At 39.1% G+C, this 22,042-nt stretch overlaps 1 protein-coding gene and 1 long non-coding RNA gene across 2 annotated transcripts in view; both read right to left on the reverse strand.

The window, feature by feature from the left end:
* Positions 1 to 22,042, reverse strand: part of SLC35F1 (solute carrier family 35 member F1) — a 381,287-nt gene that overhangs the window by 339,281 nt on the left and 19,964 nt on the right. The window lies entirely within an intron of this gene.
* On the reverse strand, positions 11,559 to 19,678 carry LOC140599878 (uncharacterized). The gene is made up of 2 exons (XR_012002873.1): positions 12,634 to 19,678; positions 11,559 to 12,467 (listed from the first exon to the last, which is right to left on the reverse strand). It is a non-coding gene; the product is annotated as an uncharacterized lncRNA (long non-coding RNA).

Here is a 22,042-nt window from a genome sequence, read left to right on the forward strand (position 1 = left end):
CTTTTACTGCCATTGATTTCACAATTATAAGAAACACTGAAACAAATAAAGCTACTAAGACATGGTGTTTACTTATGCCTCATGAATAATTACTGCTCCTTAGCTCTTTTTGTTGGCTCCTCCTTCCCCTTGAGCTCATAATGTAAGAGTGCCCCAGGGCTTAGTCTTTGGTCCTTTTCTGTCCTTCATCTATATCACTTCTTTAGGGATCCCATCCAGTTTCACAGTTTTAAATATCAATTATGTAATGACTCTCAAATGTATTTGCCCAGCCAGACGTTTCCCTTGTTCCAGATTCCTAGACCCAAATGCCCACTCAACAACTGACATTAGTACATAACAAACATTCTAAATACAACACTGGACCTCTGATCTTTGCCTCACCCCTGCTCACTCACTACAGCTTCCCTACCATAGTCGACTGCAATTCCATCTTCCCAGCTTCTCAGGCGCCAAGGGCCTTGATGTCATCTTTAACCCCTCTTTCTCTCACACGCCACATCCAATCAGTCTAGAAATCCCAATGGCTCTACATTCAAAATATATCCAGAATCCTGCGACCTTTTATAATCGATATTGCTGCCATTATCTTGCATCTGGATTGCTGATGTCACCTCCTAAATGGTCTTCCTAATTCTACTCTTGCCCAACCTCTCCAGCCTCCTTGGCCTCCTACTATTTATTAAGCAGCCCCAGGCACCAATAGTCTCAGCATTTGTACTTGATGATTCTCTCTGTCTGGAAAGCTCTTTTCCAGACATCCAAATAGCTCTTCCCTCATCTCTGCCAGATAGTTCCTCAAAAGTCATCTTCTCGGACAGGTCTTCCCTGACCACCTTATCTAAAATGTCAACCATACTTCACATCACCTCTCTACTTTCAGGTTTTCTCAAACTCTATAAAAGCAGATTGCTGTCTACTCTGTCCACTGTTGTTTCTCCAAAACCTAAAAATGTGCTTGGCACAGAGGAGGCACTCAATAAATACTTAAATGAATGAATGAACCAGGTTGGTAGCCAGCTTTCCTACTTCCAGACAAGGTTTTTAAAAATAAAAGCAAATGGTACTATTCTATAACTGCTTTAAAATGTCTGAAATGGTTGAAATTCAATATCATGTAACCTAAATAATCTTAGTGCACAAAAAAGGTCAATATTTTTCTAAGGATATTTGTCCTTACTTCTTTGTAATGTTACAAAGCACAATATTTCCATTTAGGTACAAATGTTTTTACTCTAGGTCAAATCACTTAAAAGAGCTTACACAAAGGTTGGAAAGGACCATGCTACAGGCACCTTAAAAGGGATATATTCTATGGTCTTTCATACCAATAACAGAAAACTTAGCTTGAAATGGGAAAGTAAGAGCGAACTGAAAAAGACAGAATGGGATGTCATGTTGCCTGCGTTCTTATCCAAGCTCTACACCTTAGGAGCTCTGTGAGGAGAGGCATCAATCTCTCGAAATCTCAGTTGACCTATAGTTGAATTAAGAAGCACAATATCAGCCCTTCTACTATCTTAGACCTGTTGTGAGGATTATATTTGAATGGCAATTTGCAGATTGCTTACATAGTCATCATTTTATTTGTAAGTATGCCATCTCATTAAAGTAATAATTTTAAAGGTGCTTGGGTGGCTCAGTCAGTTGACCATACATCTCTTTGTTTCTGCTCAGGTCATGACCTCAGGGTCCCTGCATCAGGCTCTGAGTTCAGTGTGGAGTTGGCTTGAGAGATTCCCTCTCTCCTTCTCCTTCCACCCTCGCTCATGCTCTCTTTTTCTCAAATAAATAAGTACACTTTAGGATTCGGTGCCAACCCACTTTGACTATTTTCTCCTCCTATTCTATCCTCAACCTTGTCCCAAAAAGGTCTGGAAAATAGTTGGGACTTGGAAGTTAGGTGTGAGGAGAATGGAGGGAAGTGTTACTGAGAAAACCATCCAGTTCATTGTCCTTTTATTTATTTATATATTTATTTATTTCCAGGAAAGTCTGGTCAGAATGATGGAGCACAAAGCAAGAGTAAGACTTTTTTTTTTCCTTTAATTCTACACTAACAACACAAACTGCAATTCATTTCAAAACTTTGTGCAACTCATATAAAAGGCTCATTATAGCGACTATCACTTTCTCTTAGGACCTTGGTCTTTCTCTTTGTCATGTTTCTGTCCTTAGCTCTTCTGAGGTCTATCTCTAAAGTTCCAGCCTGAAGAACCATAGTATTGGACAACTTATACTTTTTCCAATACTCTCTAAAATAGTCATCATTGTCTATGGCTATACCACCCTGAATGCGCCCAATCTCATCTAAAACAGTCATCATTAGCAATTAACTTTTATATTTCAGAAAAAATATTTTAAACTGTGTGTGTCCGTCTATACACAAATATATATGTACACAGACATATAAAATGAGTTACTTTCCCTAAATGAGTCTCCCCACATCTCTTCATAAATAAGTCTACCTCATAAAATGGGGTAATCAATACTGCTTCCCTTGCAGGATATTATGAGGATTAAGCGATATAACGAATACAGCAAGTACTAAATAAACAGGAGTAAATTTGTGCTATGTGTGAAAAAAAATTCTAATGAAAAAGAAACATACCCTCTGTTGTAGCAGGTCTTTCCCTGTGGGGCCACCCTGTCTATATGAAACATAAGGTAAAGAGATTGTATACTCCGACTGGGAGGGACAGCGTTAAGGAGAGACAGGGCAAGTGCCAAACAACCTATGACCTACGGAAGGGAACAGCACAGGCCCTCAGAACTCCAACAGCTCTTCCAAGTGCCCTGCAAGAAGGGATTTCCCAACTCTGCCTTCCAACCTGCAAACCTGCTATACTTAGTCAAAGGCAGATCCAGCCACATTTCTGTAGGAATCCAGGCCATTGAGGAGTAGAGTAAAAGCACTCAGATTCCACAGCATAACTGAAACGAAGAGTAAGAATGGTTTCATACAGAAATAAGAATCACATCTCAAAAACTGCTTACAAATGACTCTTTAAAACTGGAATCCTGTAAAGTTTAGTTAAATGTGCCTTGTTTATATGCAGGCGTTCTCTCCCTAGAACAGATGCATCCATAAAGATGGCAGTAAAGTAAGTCAAAACAAATCAACAAATACTTATCATGTGCTTACATTTTAGAATATATTTCTGCAGCGTGTGTGTTTATGTGTGGATATGTTGGGGGAGGTGGAGCTCACAAAGCAAAGTCAAAAACTCTTTTCAGAAAATAAAATAAAAAATAATAATTAGTCTGTTAGTATATTAAATTTACTCAGTATTTTTCACTACATTTTGAACTTTTCAGCTGTTCATAGCATTTTCCAATTGCAGCATGACTCAATTTCTGAGCCCAACAACAGGATTTATGCTAAGTTTGGCAGTGACGTGGGATATCTTTGACAACTTTGACCTCCGAGATGATTTGTGCCTTCCCTCACCCAGGTCCTTTACCTTTTTTACTAATAGCTTTTGAACTGTCAATAATGTGCATAGAGAGCACATAGTAAGCAAAGTGACAACAAATAAGAGAACTGGACGAAGTTCAATCATAGAAATAATTCTCCATAATTGTTCATGTTTTGTTTTTGAATAGCAAGCACAAATACAGAACAACAGACTATCAAATATAATTGCAGAAAATTATCTTGTGATGGCCATTTATTCTCCTCTTCAAAAATAAACAACAATGAAAGCTTCCATTTTTTGTGCATCGCTTGCACCTGCAAAGCTAGACTTCACATCTCCATGAAGGGACTGGATCTGTGGATGGTGAGAAACCATATCATGGAGGCGCTGTCGCCAGTTTGCGCTCCCATGACTGATGCTTATGAAGTTTGAAACACCGTTGTCATTTCGCATTTGTGTGCAGCAGACGATATGAGAAAGAGGTGAAAGGAAAACAGCTAAAAGCAAATAGGATGCCAAGAAGGGATGCAGCGCTAAAGGAACTTCTAGTACCCATAAAATCAATGATTTGACACAAACTGAGGTTCAAGAAAGTGTTCAGATCTACAAATATGGGAAGCTTTTATTTTGTTTGGTCAAACTACTAGTCTTCACGTTCATTGTAACAACGGGATGAAAAGATTTCTCCTTGATGGGACATTTAAAAATACAGCCAACTCTTTTGGCAAAGATTTAGGTAATTTTCATTATAAGATGATTTCTATTATCTCTGATCTACTACTGATGTATGCTTAAAACCATAGAGAACTTTCACAGAATTTCACACTGACATCAATGTCCACAGTCTTAACAAGTGGCATTAATTCAATCTGTTCAATTTTCCCTGACATTAAATTTCTCCTTTTTTTTTTCTAATCCAGTGAAAGTTAGAGCAGGGAGTGTTAACAGTGCATCTGATAACATGTATTTTGCTCATGCAGAGGAGATAATTGTGTCATTTGCCTAGATTCCAATTTATACACTAGGGCTTCATTGGAGACCTTAGTAAATTAGTATGTTAGAAAAACTACAGCCACTTTTTATGGAGGTATAATTGACATAGAACATTATATTAGTTTCAGTGTACAACATAAAACCACTTTTAGGGGTGCCTAGGTGGCTTAGTTGATTAAGCGTCTGCCTTCAGGTCAGGTCATGATCCCAGAGTCCTGGAGTGGAGCTTCATATCAGCAAGGAGTCTGCTTTTTCCTCTTCCTCTGTCTCTCCTCTCCATCATGCTCTCGTTTTGTCTCTCTCTCAAATAAATAAATAAAATCTTTTAAAAAAAAACCTATTTTTAAATTGGTTCAGAAAACGTGTTTTTGGTTACCTCCACAGATCTAGTACCAACATAAAATATCAATTAGCTGTAATGATCTACCAAACAATTTGGTTTCAGGTACATATATCAAAATCAAATGGAATTTGAAATACAGTATAGTGTATTTTAGAAATCCATTAACAAGATCTATAAGACTCAATCCAAATGGATCAATAACAAGATTAGTGCATTTGACAGAAAAGTTGTCTCAGAGGCACTTGACTATTGATTATGTGAGAATTAAAAGAACTTGAGACTGGCATGGTATTTTGACAGACGGTAAATTGTGGACTAAAAGAAACCTATCAAAATTTTCTCATGGATTGGCTATGAAAGAAATGGAAACTATTAGGATTTTATTTGTTTCTAAATGAATGTAATACTGATAAAAATAACCAACAAACAAGAAAATTTACAATAGCTAAAACTACACACGTCCTTTGGCTAATGACAATGACAACTACTAAACTGATCTTGGAAAATCAGACTTAGTAGATGTAACCAACACAAACTGGCAATGGCCTATCATTAAGGAAAGAATTAAATCTTCCTGATAAAATTTCAATCATGCCGATATTAGACCAAGAAGTTTGGACTTCATAAAAGGAAAACTTCAATGACAAAGGCTATAATCATTTACATGTTAATATATGCCAGAAAGCTGAACATATATTAAGTCATTGTCTTAAAAACTATACAAAATAAAAAAATTATACAAAATATAAGTGATACAATTAAATTAATTGCAATAAAATAAAAATAGACTAAAAATGTAATGGGCTGTTCTGTGTGGAATGGAGGCTACTTCTAAAAAAGACTAAAATTAACTGGTGATATTAAAATTTTTAATTTAAACATGAGTCATAAACATACTCAGCATCAAAACATTCTGTATCCAACTGGTTTTGATCTCTTGACTACAAATACAAAAAAAATTGTTCTCCCTCTTCCTTCTTCCTGGACATTAACAATATGTAAGCTCATAGTACTTACATAATTCATACTGCATATTCATATTCTGCGAAAACAATAGAACTAGGTCCAAATCCCATAATGAGAGCAAGGGCTTTGTTGTCAATGAGACTTGAGTTCAAAGCCCTCACCACAGCACTCATGTAATCCTAAATGAGTCAGGCACTTTGGCAAGTACCAACATCTACAAAAAGAAATGATACTTCAAAGTGCTGTTGACAGGATTAAATGATAATCATATAAAACACACATATTGGCACTTATACCATTTTATTCTTCTCCTTGATGATAATGTTTATGATCTTGAGAAAGAGGTGTGTCTGGTACACAGTAGGTATTCAAATGTGAGGTAACTATTATGCAAATGATGATATGATGATGAAGAAGAAAATCTGCTAAGCTAACTCCTGGGGGATCAATAATAACTACTGAGTCGCGCTCATTTTATGAGTGTTTGCCAGATACAAATGAGAGATCCCAATGAAAAAAAAGGCTGTTTTCATTCAGAAAAGCCTCTAATAAACAAGAAATAGGCTGCTTAAAGACAGCCTCAAATCTTCAATGGTATCTGAATAACTCACTCCATGGAATAAGTTTGTTTCTGAATTGAAAGCTAATCTATTGCATTATGGGTGATAGAATCAATAATTTCCAAGGGCAAATAGACTACTGTATGAAAGAAAAGAATGAAAGTCATTGCCATAGGGACGCCTGGGAGGCTCAGTGGTTAAGTGTCTGCCTTTGGCTCAGGGAGTGGTCCTGGAGTCCTGAGATCGAGTCCCACATTGGGCTCCCTGCATGGAGCCTGCTTTTCCCTCTGCCTATGTCTCTGCTCTCTCTCTCTCTCTCTCTGTGTGTCTCATGAATAAATAAAATGAAAGAAAGAAAGAAAGAAAGAAAGAAAGAAAGAAAGAAAGAAAGAAAGAAAGAGTCACGGGCATAAAGGTAAGTAGGCATTTCACAACCAGATGAGCTGCCCTTGACATCTTCATGATTCTTGATTTACTTGAAAAGTCATTATTATGGTAGTTGTTATTGGTTTTGCTAATGTTATTGTTTGGTTTTGACTTCAGGGTTTCATCAAGGATGTTGCTTTTATTCTATAAACCTTCTTGCCTTGGTCATGGAAACAGAAGAATGAGACATTTAGATCTTTACCTTGAATGTAAACAATGTGGTAAGACTAATTTGCTTCTAAACATTTTAAAATAGCAGAAAGTCTTTCCAATATGTTTTCTCATTTGAAGCATAAAAACCTAAAAATAATTGATTCTAAGTACTGATTTTCTCAAAAGGTACTGGAGCTTTTGTTTTGCTTTAGGAAACACTTTCTTTAAATATGGAATTTATAAATCAGAAAGACATGTCTCAATTCTTAGAACCAAATATAAACAGCATAGCCAGCATGTGGCTACTAGGTCTTAAAATATTGAAGGAAGGAAATTGTGACCAGGGATCAAATTTGACGCCGTGCCTTCAGGTCAGTGAGCACCATATGGGCACAAATGCAGTTGCCATTATTGTATTTCTAAGAAGAGTTTCAGATGCTGAGACATAATCTTAAAAAAAACACAAAGGCAATACACAGAGACAGTCTTAGTATAGATGAAATGTCCCAGATGACCCTGAGAGATAAAAGAAAACTCTATCCTCCACTAACACATCAACAGAAAGTGACTAGTGCTTCTTCTGATGGTTAATAAAGACGGTATTACTTCTTTTTTGTCTCACTGGGTATTCAGCAAATCGATTTATAAGAGATCAAAAGCAATGAGCCTAGGAAACAGCTATTTACCCTTATGTATTTCTCTCCCCCTACTGTGCTCATTTTCAAATGAAGACTGATTTCCCTGTTTACTTCCTCCATGCCAATGCCCACCATCATACTTGGTTAAATTGCCATGGCTAATTACCAGAAGGTCTCTTTAATCAGTAGAGAGCAAGGAAAAGTAGACTTAAAAGAGAGCCCACTGTGAGCTCCTGGCCTGGCCTGAAGACAACTGAGATGGTGCATGTTCGTTCCTCTTAGCTCATTCTCCCTTTCATGCTGGACTGGACCATGGGCTGGGGGACCCATGAAGCAACATTCATCGCTGTAGAAGATCAAGGTCCAGAATGCTCACAGGACCTTAGCATGCTCACAGGATCTTAGCATGTGGTAACGTGCTATTTAAACATAAAAATACAAGCAGAAGAGCTAATGGGGACAAAATATAAATGCAGTAAATTACATGCAGTACTTGGCTGGGCTCAAGTGAGACTCGGATCTGTCTAGGAAGTAGAGTTAAGTGACACTTGTTCTTAAAAGTACCTATTTGCATCCACTGATTTACATTAGGGCTGAGGGGCCTTGAGGGTACTGTCTCCATTTAAAGTCCAGGCCAAAAAAATAAAATAAAATAAAATAAAATAAAAATAAAAAGTAAAGTCCAGGCCAATATAAGTACGTCTGACAGAATTTTGGAAGTAAAAGGAATGGAGGCTAGGGTTCAGAGGGACTATCCACAGAAGAAAATCCATATTAAGGGCAAAAGTTGTCTAACAAGAAGCCAAAGCATCTGAAGGTAGGGAGAAGAGGCAAGTATGAGTGCAGCACTCAGTAAGATGGCACTTAAATCCATTCAGACAAAGCTACCTGGTAATATGCACAAATCCCAGGCTAGAAAAGAATTTATGTGTGACCTGGCAAAGCCATTGCACTAAACTCAGCTACGGTTTGTTCTGGGACCTTCGAGGGGAGGAAACATCTTCCCTCCTGCTTCCCAAGAGTTGACCGAGCTGTCGGAGCAAGTTGAAGCTTGTCAGAAGCCTCAAAGACTCAGCAGGAATCTGCTCCTCCAGCTGGGTGGATGTCAGTGGGGGAAGCAAGGCCAGCAGAGGGGGGCATGATGCCCTGTGCAGAATGGACAAAGAGGCCGGCGGGGAAGTCCTGACTGATGCTGAGGCATGCGAGGCAACTCTCCAGGGCTTATTGGAAAAGCCTGGAACTTCTGTTGGAACACACTGAGACTTAGAAGAGTGGGATTTAGTTATTAATGTAAACATGATGTAATGGAGTATTATTCACCAAAATCATGAGCATTGACAACTTTTTCTGGTCCTGTGAAACAAACTTATCCAACTTGATTCCAGTGAGATTTATTTGTGTAATATATCTCAGATGATTTAGACTAACGGATTAGCAGCTAATACTTGGCACAGATATAAACCTTTAAATTTCAACAAATCATCCTCTCCCTAACTCCACAAAAAAAGGGGGGGGGGTAAAGAGATAAGGGAGTCAGGGAACACAGGTTTGTTTTTAGGCCTGTTGCCCAAAGCCTGATTTCTATAGGCTTATATTTCATTTTTATGTCTCTTTATGTGATAGATAATTGGACTAGTCTCTAAGAATGGTTCAGTGACCCACAGAGAGGAAATTATGTCTCCAAAGCATGTGTGTGAGCTCTAACTCTTTGAATCAGGGCCATCGGAAGCTAGAGTGAGAGGAAAGGACAGGCTGGAGCATGAGGAATGTTCAGTCCATGTTTTCAGGGAACATTCCTAAATTTGAGTTTACTCTCGAGTCTGAACAGCTCAAAGTGGAAAAGTTAGAAATTGAGGCATTCTTGCTTTTACCCAATGTACTCACTATCTCTATAGATGAAAGCTGCAGGACTTTTCCAACTTAAAATTAGGTAACCCCTCTAAGTTTTTGCAATACATTTGTATTGAAGAATTTCTGAGCTGTTCTGAGCTGAAGACTTGCTATGGATAGTATTTCTTGATTTATTCTCTGTTTATTCCAAGGAAAAAATCCTGGGGAGAGGAAAATTATTTTCCTTAATTAAATGATTGATTGTTATGCCTTAAATTGGAAAGGAATTTTTTAATGGTCAATAATGACACTAAACTGATCATTAATTTGCTTTTAGAAAGATGAACTTTTAAACAGTTATTCATTCTAACATGAAGAAGCATCCAATAACAGAAGGCTGTAGCATATGTCTAAATGTTTGCCGCACAGTTCCTCCAATGAAGATCCAATTTCTCATAATGCATTATGCATCTTCCTGATTTTTCTGAGCATGAGCGCATACACAGTGAGCTAATAATTAGCATTCTGGAACAAGTGCCAATCTTCCATAAGAGTGTGATACGTTGATGAACTTAGAGCCAGAAAGCTAATGGGTCAGATGCAGACTCACTACATATTTGGGGCCCATTGGGAAATCCAAGTCAGTGAACCTGCTTCCTCAAAAATGAAAATGATAACCACTACCATATAGGAGTTCTGTGAAAATTTAATGAGATAATGAGCCATAAAGTGCCTGGCATTACTGTTATGATACAAATATATTGGAGTACAGAAGGTACCCATATAAAAATGTAATTAGTAAAGTATCTTTAAATAATTATGAAGATAAAAATAATCCATACAATAATAAATACAACGGTAACTATTATAAATTAGAATCTACTGGCATGCCCTTATAGATCCCCCACATAAGCCATCAACAAAGAATTCTATACAATCATGTCTTGAAACCCAGAATTGAAACATCTTCATCTGGAACACTTGAAAAATATAAATTTTCTTTTAAAAATAACTGTCATTTTTTTTCTAATTAAAGTAGTATGGATTTAGATCAAAATGACAGACTAAGCCTTTATGCCTATCTACTCCCACCTCAATTTCCTAAAAATATCAGAAAAAAAGTCTGTTTTTAAAAAGAGTAAATTCACAACAGTGCTGGAAAATAACGAATAGAACTGATGAACAGACATTTTCAGAAATGAAAGACTGACAATCCTACTGATAGGAAAAACTACAACCCAGATGGTATGGACAAGCAATCAGCTGCAAAGGTAAGAGCAATGGTGGGACACTCACAACTCAGAGATGACAAACAAGGCGTCAGGAAGGAATCCTGAGGAAAGTGCCTCAGTAATTGGCTAGTGATGCTTCAGCATATCTAACTCTCCTATCTTTCAACAAGCATTAGTACCTATCCCTAGGCTTGTGAAGAGAGCAGAGTGGAAAGGGACTTGGATTGCCAATGCCCAAAAAGAATACAGAGTCCCCATATCCAGATGAGGAGCATTTGAACACCACGCCTGGCAGTATATCCCAGCTCTCTCTCTCTAGCAAGGGAGGAAAATTCTGGTAAGAGAAACATTACTTACAGATAAGGAAGCAAGCAATCTCAAATATAAAAATGAACACACACAAGAATTACCAAATACTTTAAGAAAACCAACCCCATGAGAGAAGATACCAAACTGGATAAAGAACCACAAATATCTAAAGAAACAACTTAATAGAACAAAGAGAAGGTGACTTTGAAAAAAGTATAGTTGATCCTCACACGTATGGATCCCATATCTGTGAATTTGCCTATTGGATAAAATTTATTTGTAATCCCCAAATCGATACTGGTGGCACTTTCAAAGTCACTGACAGACATATATAGAGAGTGGTGAAATTTCTGAGTCACCTGATGTACACATTCCAGCTAGGTGAAAGCAAGGCAACCTCTACCTTCTTGTTTCAGCTTTCATACTGTAAACAAGTGTCTTTTTTGTTGTGAAACGTTTTTCACAGTTTTGTGCTTTTTTGTTGGTGATTCCTCTGTTTAAAGATGGCCCCCATAGTGGAGCACTAGAGTGCTGTCTAGTGTTCCTAAGCACCAGAAGGCTGTGACATGTACATGAAACGCATGTGTTCAATAAACTTCATTAAGATATGAGTCATAGTGCTGTTGGCTATAACTTAAATGTTTATGAGTCAATAATACCTATTAAATAAGGGGTCTTCAACAAAAACATACAGAAAAGAAAGTTATTTATTGATCAGTTTATGAAAATATGACCAGAAACTCACAGGCACCTGGTCCTGTATTTCCTCTATGAACAATGGTTCAATATTCACTAATTCAGTATTTGCTAATTTACTAATTCATGCTGAATTTATAGAGCATAACTACTGTGAATAATGAAAACAGATTGTACAATAGATATCCTCATGTGAATAAGACAGGCTACTGCATTCAAGACTAATATTACATTGCATAAAAAATAATCTGAGATTCTTAGAAGGAAATGTATGATTGTAGAAATTAAAAGTGAATAAGTATACTGAATAGCAAAATGGACACTTCATTTTAACTTCAGAATTCTCAAGAGCAACAATAGATGCTAAAAGAAAATGGAACAATATCATCAAAGTTCTTACGGAAAATAAATTTGAGCATAAAACCTAGTCTCAGTCAAACTAGCATTCAAGGGGACAAAGGGACATTTTTTAATGCAAGGACTTTGAAAGTTTGCCACTCATATATCCACTCCAAAAGAACTTACAGTCATAGATATATGATAAAAATAAAGACAAAAAATTAAATACAAAAAATATGACAATAAATACATGTGAAATACATGGGACACAGCTTGATCATTATTAAGTAATGTCCTCCAAATAATTATCTAGACATACATCTAATTTTTACAGACTTCTTTGATCACAACTTATGTATTTTTTTAAGTGCATAAAGCATTACAGGCCCAATGAGGAAGGGGCAGGTAAAGTCAGAGAAACAGAAAAAGACCAAAGAAAAAACAAAACTCCTATAGTGATTCATGGAATCTACTGGCCGGTGTCACCTCTGGGAAATAAATATTGCCCTTCTCTGGAAGAGAGCACTTTGAAGTCCCAGGACTTAACAGGTTCAAGAAGGAGGCTGGAAAGAGAAAAAAAACAAAAAGCAAAAGAGCTTTAAAGAGGGAAACTGTATTATCCCATTTGGCTAAAAATAATAATCTTAAATAAGTGATTTTTCCAAAGTCAGAGCAGCAATTAGGAACACTATTTGGAATTCCTGACTGCCAATTTTGTGTTCAACTCACCTCATCTCTCTTAACTTCAGTGTAGCTAACACCGAATCAGTTATGATCCTGTGTTGAACTGAATTAGAGAGCTGGTATAGCTCAACTAGATGGCACAAAATAGGTCAAGCTGAGAAAAGAAACACAGAGTAAAGCCATTCACCAGATAAGAAACACGTTAAAAAATTAAATTCCTGCACTCTGTGGAGCCTAGTTTCCCCATGTTGTGTACATTTAGACTAGGTCATAAAAACCACTATCCTCATTTGAGATTAGTCAAAAAGCTCTGCTACCTATTGCAGAGGTACCTAATCTATTAGCCTGTTTTAAAACCAGTTGAAAAAACACGTGATTTTCCAAGCTGCTCCCAGTCTCCCAGATCTAGCAGCGTTCCTGGTGGCTGTAGGCAGCCGGTCCTGGCAGGAGATTTCACACCAAGTCTTCCCAGAATGGGCAGGCTCTGATGAGATGCTTCAAGGCTTCCACCAACAATGATGTGCTTTCACCAAATGATGGAGACTTCATACATCTGGGCGACTTGGTCATTGCGTCTACAGTTAAGTGTGATGTTGTTCCTGGTAAAGTTTCACATAGGACAAAAAGAGGAATTCTGCTGTCTAAAACACGTGAAAAGTATTCACTAGAGAAAGAGCTAGGGTTTTGTCATAAAACAGACCTAGGTTTGAATCTCAACTCTGATATTGTTCACATGAGTTTGAACAACTTATGTAACTTCTCTGAACCCTGGTTTCCTTGTTTGGTAATGGATAATCTGCACAAGGCTAGTGTACACACTAAAAGAGATGCACAGTACCTAGCACTTGGTAGATGTTCATAAATTGTTGGTTCCTATAACTCGATCACACTATATCCACTAGCGACACCGTTAGTGGAAAATTCTGAGAAGTGAGGGATAGGTCACAATGGCCTGGCTAACTCTTCAGTGATGTATATTGAAAACTCTATTTGGACATTATTAAGCTTAGAGGATAAATCCTTCCTATAAGAGATAAGTTTTCCCACAGACAACACAAAATCTAACTCTGTTGGCTTTGATTGGAAGCACTACAATTATTATAACTGATCTTGAATTTCCCTCCCTTTCTATGGCTCCAGTTGTGGTCCTCTGTCTTACCATATATCATGGCTAGAAGTCCCAGCATGGACTAAAATACTGAAAAAATTAGAATTCTCTTCTTATATTCAGACTTATTTAATGCAAGGAATACTAAAAGGAGTTAAAAGTAAGCTATAATATTTGACAGAGAGTAAAACCCATTCAAGTGGAACAGAGTGATAGGTTTCTTCGGTCTAGAACTTGTGCACAAATTATTTGAGAGTGGCTAAGTGAGTGTTTGTGCTAATAGGCTCTATAGCACTATACTGTGGCATTGAGCTCTGTAGCTTATTTTTGAGTCAATCATGAAATAAATTCGTATCTCAAAATTTGTTTTATACAACAAAATCTGAAAAGAATTCTCTTCCTTTAAATGAAGTCACTAAATATAAAGCTTTATTTTACTCTGGTGTTTGATATTTCTATCCTAACCAAATATTGTCCCAAAATAATAAATTAGAACTTTCATAACTAGGAAAGGAATTCTACCAAAAAGCAACTTTGCGGTTTTTGAGGCTAGAATTCACTTTATAAATGACTTTTTAAAGTAGATGTCACACCCAACATAGGGCTCAAACTCACGACCCTGAGATCAAGAGTCATCTGCTCTACTGACTGAGCCAGGCAGGAGCCCCTATAAGTGACTTTTAAAAATACCTTCCATAAAGTGAGGTAAACTTGCATATGAAATAGTGAGGCTTCTTTTGGGGACTATAAATCTATTTTTAAATGTATCTTTAGTAAACAACAGGTATTCCTTGATCAAAATGTCTCTTCCCAATATTGTCACAGAATAGCTTCTTAATGTAATTCCTTGAATCACCCTAGCCAAAAATACCTGCACCACATGTACTTGTTTCCACTGGCCTTTCTACAAGAAATCCTTTCGGTCAGGAATAGCTCTATACGCTAGGCACATCAAACAGCACCACACTTCTGAAGGACAGACTATCTTTAAAAGGATTGGAAGTTACCGTTTTTAACCTACAAGGAGCGGGTGAAACAGCAAACCCTATCTTATGTGTGATTGGCACTGCTCAACATAGTTCAAATTTTGGAAATCACCCTCTAGCTGCTCACTCTCTGTTGAGCCCTCTTCCTGGAATTCATGAATGTACCTCCACAACGCCTTGCTCTGTCTCAGAAGACCTCTGCTCAACACTCAACCTCTAAAATAATTTCCACTTCTGTTATTCATATTGAATAGAAGTCCATGGCAAATTCCATTTCGATTGGAAAGAAGACCTAGGTCAAGACAAGCAGCAGAACACGAGCCAAAGGAGTGAGCACTGAGCTCTGAGTTCTCACAGGGTCCCAGAAAGTGCACATACGATGTAGAATCTGAATGCAGAATATTCATAAAGTCACGGACCCTGCCATGCCCAAGTGTATTTTGCAATTTGTTATCACAAGAGCCCTCTCTGTCAGCTAGAGTGACTGCCTCCTTGCTTTGTAACCTTCTGGCACTCACCAATGGGAAGGGAGAGGGCCGGGCATCAGAGTACAAAAGCAGCTTTCTCTAGCCCTCTTTCCATGAAAGAAAAAAGAGGAAAACATCTTTTTTTTCTTTCTTTCTTTTTTTTCTGAAATTCCTCATAAACTGAGGTGCCCAGGGGGCTGTTCTAACTAGTGTTCTGGGTAATTTACATAGATTTATATTCTCTACTATTCTTTTTGGGAGGTGATTAATTACCATGGCAACCACTATATCACAAGACATCTATGCTTCCTCAGAAATATTGTGAGTGTGATATACCTTCTTTTAAAAAAAAAAAATACATGCTTAAAAGAAGATGGGAGGCCTTGAAGTATGATGTTTTAAAGATAATTTGCTACTCTAAACAATACAACTTGGAGTGTTTCATAGCGCTTGCTTTTGTTGGAAGGGAGAAAAACAAGAGGAATGGGAGTCTAAATACTGACTCCATTTATGCATGGAGAAATAACTTCAGATATAAATATACAAGGTTTACAAGTACTAACAGTGTATCAGGTGCAAGGGCATTAGGAGGAGTGGAAAGTGGAAGAGAAGGATTGACTATCATTATGAGTGCCGTATCCCCATCTGCGACATATCTTAATAATGCATCATATTCATTTCACAAGGATCAGGAGAAGTCTGTGCAATTCTTAGTTATGAAGCACAAAAGGCAGAAATCAAACAGGTTCTACGCTTGTCCTTAGGCGAAATCAACATAAGAAACTGGTTTTGCTACCACTGGCTTTCTGTGCAGCACCTTCTGAGAAGCCCAGCAGGAAGGACAGTTAGTGCAGAGGAAGGACCATGGGCACACTGCTGGCTTGCCCGGCCCAGGAATCCGAATCACATACATTCAGAAGAGCCTCCCGACGTTCTCATTTTCCAACTGCCTCCTGTGGAAAATGTGGACCGAATATCTACTCCAATTTCTGAAAGTCCCAATGATGTTCATGTCCGCAACATTTCATATAATCCTTGAAAAGACACAGCTCACACAGCAGTAAGTTATATCACAAAGTGAATTTTTAGAAATGGAGGATTTGAATTGTCTTGGTCTTTCGAAAAGACAATCCTCAATCTGCCTGAGATTTGGTTCATTTAGCATTTTTCATCTTGGATTGTGGGTACAGAAAGTTAATTTATCTGGGTAGAGACCACGAGAGGCTTTTCAAGGTGTTCTTTTCTGACAAATTTGTAGGTAGTGTGGTGGTTAAGATAACAGACTCCAAAGCCAACTTCAAAATTCAAATCTCAGCTTGGTTACTTGCTCTGTTCTTCTTAAACTTTTTATGCCTTGGTTTCCTTTCCTAAGAGACAGCGATAGCAATAGTTGAAAAAAAACTGAAACTGTTTTAGGCAACAATAGTAAAAGCAACACAAGTATTTTTTCCACCTCGATCTAGGGGCATCTCTTTATCCACAGTTTCTCAGAAACCAATGGCAACAATGAAGGAGATAAGTGCCCCTGTAGTTTCTTTGTCTGGACTGTATGTAGCAAGGGGGAAGATTTCTGCAGCTGGGTCTCAGCCTCCCCACTGTGGAAATCCAGAGAGGATTCCAAGAAGACCTGGGCACACTCCACCCTACCTTCCCTCACTCCCACCATTCACAGCATCTCCAGGCAAGGTGAAAACACCTTCAGGGTGACTTGGACACGTTTGGGATGAAAATATTATCAAATGATGCTCCAGGCTATGACTGAATCATACAAAAGTAAACATGATGGAGTTAAAGCCACTAGTCGACCACTCACTTACAAATGGGCCACGTTCACCGTGTAAACAGATATGGCACCTGGAAGAAGAGTATCTCGGGGCATGACCAAGTGAATCAGCCACAGCTTTTCCATATTAAAGTCCTGAGGCCCGGAGCCTCCAAGAACAACCACCTGTATACCTGTTTGTGTCTTGTTTGTGTGTGTGTGTTTTGTTACAGCTTGATCGGGTCATACACTAGTAGTATTTTTTAATAAAAGAGAAAGGGAAGCTGTGTCTTGGAAGATACTTCTTTTTTTTTTTAATCTTTTTTTTTTAAAGATTTTATTTATTTATTCATAGAGACAGAGAGAGAGAGAGAGAGAGAGAGAGAGACGCGCAGAGACACAGGCAGAGGGAGAACAGGCTCCATGCAGGGAACCCGATGTGGGACTCGATCCAGGGTCCCCAGGATCACGCCCTGGGCTGCAGGCGGCGCCAGACCGCTGCGCCACCAGGGCTTCCCCAAAATACTTCTTTTTTTGCAATGCAGACTAGAATAGACTTAAATTCGGACCCTTGATAGAGGCGCAATTACAAGCGTTAACAAATCAAATGCTTGCTGCGTTCAAACAGGGCCCGGTGACCTTCTGGCATCAAAAACAACCAAATAACAATGATAGTTCTGTTGGCTAATGCTTACTAAATACTAACCATGGTGCAAGTGCTTACATTAGATCTCATAAGATCTCTGTATGGCCAATACTATCATAATCTCTCTCATTTTTTAAAATTTATTCATGAGAGACACAGAGAGAGAGGCAGAGACAAAGGCAGAGGGAGAAGCAGGCTCCCTGTGGGGAGCCCAATGCAGGACTCAATCCCAGGACCCTGGGATCACGCCCTGAGCCAAAGGCAGATGCTCAACCACTGAGCCACCCAGGTGCCCCTATCATAATCTATTTTTGATAGATGGAGTATGGAGGTTTACAAAAAGCCAGGGTAAATTATTCAAACCCAAGCATTCTGACCCAGATCCGTGCCCCTAGCTCCTGTTCTGTGCTATGTCCCTTTAAAAATGTACCCTGAAGAACTCTGAGTGCAGCACACAAGGGATTATTTTACTCCATAATGATTTAGATCCATTCACTTGCTCAGAAGCACTTTCTGAGCGCCCACTGCGACAGAAATCTGTGCCACGAACCCCAGAGTTACTAAAAGAAAAAAGATTGGGCCCTGCCCCCTAATTGCTCACAATCGAAGAAAGATCAGATTAGAATACAAACAACCATATTTCAAGGGGCTGTGATCTGCAGTTAGAAAGGATGAAGGGATACGAGCATTAGGTTGCACCATTACCTTCCCAAAGAGAGCCTTTGATGTTTGGGTACCTACTGGGAGGCTAATTTAGCATTAAAGCTTAGAAAAGAAGTTTGCTTAGGTCCTATGCTTCCAATCAGAGAAAAAAATGTAGATTTCTATATTTAAATTCTATATAGTTTAGGGCTGACTTTCCCTTCAAACAGGCCAAGACACTTAAAACACAAAAATGGCTTCAAGGAACTTCCACCCCTGGGGAACATGAAACTGTCACACACAGTCCATCCCAGGAGGTTTCCACTGGGGAGTCTCCTTTGCAGGGAGCTGTCAGTGGCAGGAGGCCTGAGGGTGGCGGTGCCCTCCCTCATCCTGCTTGTTCTAGTGTAACTTTTCATCATGATGCCTTCCTACTCAGGGTTAAACCAGGCAGTACCAAACACAGAGCTGAAGGTTTTGGATCTAGGAATTAGACCAGGAATAAGCATATCACCCATGCCAGGCCCAAGTCATTTTCTGGAATTACTCTAAGGCCGCAGAAAAGCAAAGTCCCTTTCCACTGTGCTCGCTGAGTTGGAGGATGTAAATGCTGCCTTCCTCATGGAGAAAGCCTGTCTACAGAATAAAACTTAAAGGAAATAAGTAGGCCCATGTGGTGGAGCAAAAGGCAGAGTCCTGATGACATCCTTTTAGCCCCTGGATCCAGCTGCGCCTAAAGCTAGTCACCTCAGACTTCCCCAAAACATGGGACAATAAATTGAATTTAAACAAAATTAAAAATAAATAAAAAATTTTTAAAAAACATGGGACAATAAGCTACAGCCCAGCTTGAGTTAGGTTTCTGTCCCTGGGAGGAAACAGAGTGGCATCTACTTCTCTCCGCTGTACAGATGCCACAGAAAAGCGTAGGCTTCAAGACCAAGCTCTAGCAATGTCACTCCAGGTCTGTGTGACTTTGGGCAAGGGAGCCACCTTTCTGACTCAATAGCTTCATCTTTAAAATGGAGATGAAGGTTTCAGAGGATTGAACATGATCATCTATGTGAGGCACTTGGCACAGTGACTGATAACGTAGGGATGCTGGGGCACCTCAGTGCTGCAAACATCACTATCGCCATCATCATCACCATCACTCTGACAGTCAATTTGATGTGTCAGCTCAGCGAGGTTATCACGCCCAGTTATCGGGTCAGGCACTAGTCTGAAGGTTGCTACCAGCGTATTTATAGAGGTGATTGGCATTTACAATCAGTTGACTTTAAGTAAAGCTGATTACCCTGGATAATGAGGGTGGGTCTCATCCAATCAACTGACGGCTTTCAGAGTAAACACTGAGGTTTCTTGGAAAAATAATTTTGCCTCAAGACTGTAACAGAAATCTGTCTGAATTTCCAGCCTGTTGTACTGCCCTAGAGATTTTGGACTTGCCTGATCCCATGGCTGCGTGAGCTGACTCATTAAAACAAATTCTCTCTCCCTCTCTCTCTTTCTCATTCCTTCTCTCTCTTCCTCTCTCTCTCTCTCTCTCTCTCTCTATATATATATATATACACATACACATATATTTATGCATATATAAAAATACATATATATGCATATACATAACATATATACATATAAGATATATATTTATATGTATGATACATAAAAATACATTTAATATATAGTGTATTAAAATACTTTTATTTTATATATAGACATATATATTTATACACACACACACACACACACACACACACATCTCTCCTGACTTATATAATCATGACTTGTCTAGGTGCTCCCTAACCCCTTGGTGGTAGTGGTCAGAAGTGATCCAGAATGGCAGGCGATGTACAGATCACTGAAGTAAGCCACTGGTATATTTGATTGACTTCCACTACTGTTCTCCAAGAAGCAAGACATTTCTAGGCTGTCTTCATCCAAGACCTAAGTATGGTATCTCACAGTGGTACATATGAACAAAGAGCAAACTGCTATTGGTGGCTCCCACTTCCTCAGTCTCTGGCATGGATCTAAGGTGTGATTAGAAATTTACCATGGGAAATAACTGCTCCAGAGGCCCGGTTCTCATCTCAGAACTGTGTAAAGCTTTAAGTCATGGTGTTTTTCCCAATTCATTTGGAGGGGATCTGTTTGTTTTTAAGCAATGCACAAAGAAAACTGATTGGCTCTTTCCTGACTCATACGTATGGACATCTTGAATTATAATCCAAGGCTCTGGGTACAGAAATGGATTCAGACTAAGGAAGCTGAAAGCAACGCATCATCTCCAGTGATGCAGAGCAATCTCCTCCACGTTCAGCAGGGAGCAGCGTCCACCTGCCATCTCCTTCCTCCACCCACACTCCGTGGATGGCATTTCCATCTTCTCTCTTCTTTACTGCCCACTTACGATGAGGCCATGCAAGGCACTTCATCTATTTTTCTCTTGATTATTCTTTCCCACAATCCCCTTTTCTACTCAGCAAACACCCATAAAGCAGCATGTTCCTGGATGAAAAGAATGAAAGTTACATATCTGGGATGCAATGGAAGCAGAAGGAAACCCTGCCAGAGGCCTCTTGAAAGCTGCCACACCTGCTGACTAAACATAGCCGCCTCCGTAGCCCAAGGGAAGAATCCATTCTTCTCTTTCAAACTCTGGCTTGAGAAATCTCTCTCCATGAATCAGTTCATCAGCCATTGATTAATCTCTCTCATTAGCTTCTCTATTAATTGCAAGAGAAATACAAGGCTGCTTTGTAGGTGGCAAAAGAAGGGAACCCAACCCAGCATGTGCCTATGCCTCAGGCAAAAATTCAGCCCCCAGAACTCAAAGCTCGGAGGAAGCCCGTGCATCTCTCGGTAGTCATTTATTCAACAAATATTTGTTGAATATGATTATCTACTACATGACAGCTGTTCTACAGGATTTAAAAAAACAAACAAAAGCCCCTGCCGTAAAACAAATACACCTGTTCCTTCCCTTCATCTGGAGCTTCAAGGTGTGTCTGGGAAGAATGCTGTCACTGCAGAGAAGCCACAGGTTTTAGGAAGCCCTTGCTCCCAGCATCTCTTGGGTCTGGGCCTCCTCTCCCTGCCCTGTGAGTTCAACATCCCTTCTCTCCTCTTTTTCTTACCCAAAACTCAGCATGCCTTCCATTATCATTTTTTGTCTTGATTTCTATTTCTTTACCTTTTAGGAGCAAGTACTATTGGAAACTGCCTATACAATAAATACCAGTCCTGCTCCCAAAGAAAATAAGATGTTCGTGTGACTCTCAACTCCCAGACTACAAAGGAACTCAGACAGAAAACTCTTCTGCCTTCATTCTGTGCCCCTTCCTTATATTTATTAGCTCAAGTATTGATAATTATAATGGCTAACATGTTCCAGGCATGGCGCCAAGAGCTATAAATACATTATCTTAACTCTTCCCAATGACCCTATGAGGTAGGTGTTTTTGTTGTAATTTCACAGATGATGAAACCAAAATTCAGAGAATATAGGTGACTTGCCCGAGGTCATGCCATTGTTATGCCAAATAAAATCAAACACCCCATAAGCCCAATTCACCTTTCTCCTAAGTAGTAATTAAATCAAGACCCATGGCTTCAGAAAAGAGCAGTTAGAGGGCACCCAGGTGGCTCAGATGGTTAAGCGTCTGCCTTCAAGTGAAGGTCATGATCTCAGGGTCCTGGGATCAAGTCCTGCATCTGGACTCCCTGCTCAGCGAGGAATCTGCTTTTTCCTCCCCCTTTGCCCCTCTCCACTGCTTGTGTGCTCTCTCTCTCTCTCTATCTCTCTCTCTCTCTCTCAAACAGATAAAAATCTTTAAAGAG

This window comes from Vulpes vulpes, chromosome 1, assembly GCF_048418805.1.
Source record: "Vulpes vulpes isolate BD-2025 chromosome 1, VulVul3, whole genome shotgun sequence".
In the NCBI taxonomy this organism is placed as follows: Eukaryota; Metazoa; Chordata; class Mammalia; order Carnivora; family Canidae; genus Vulpes; species Vulpes vulpes.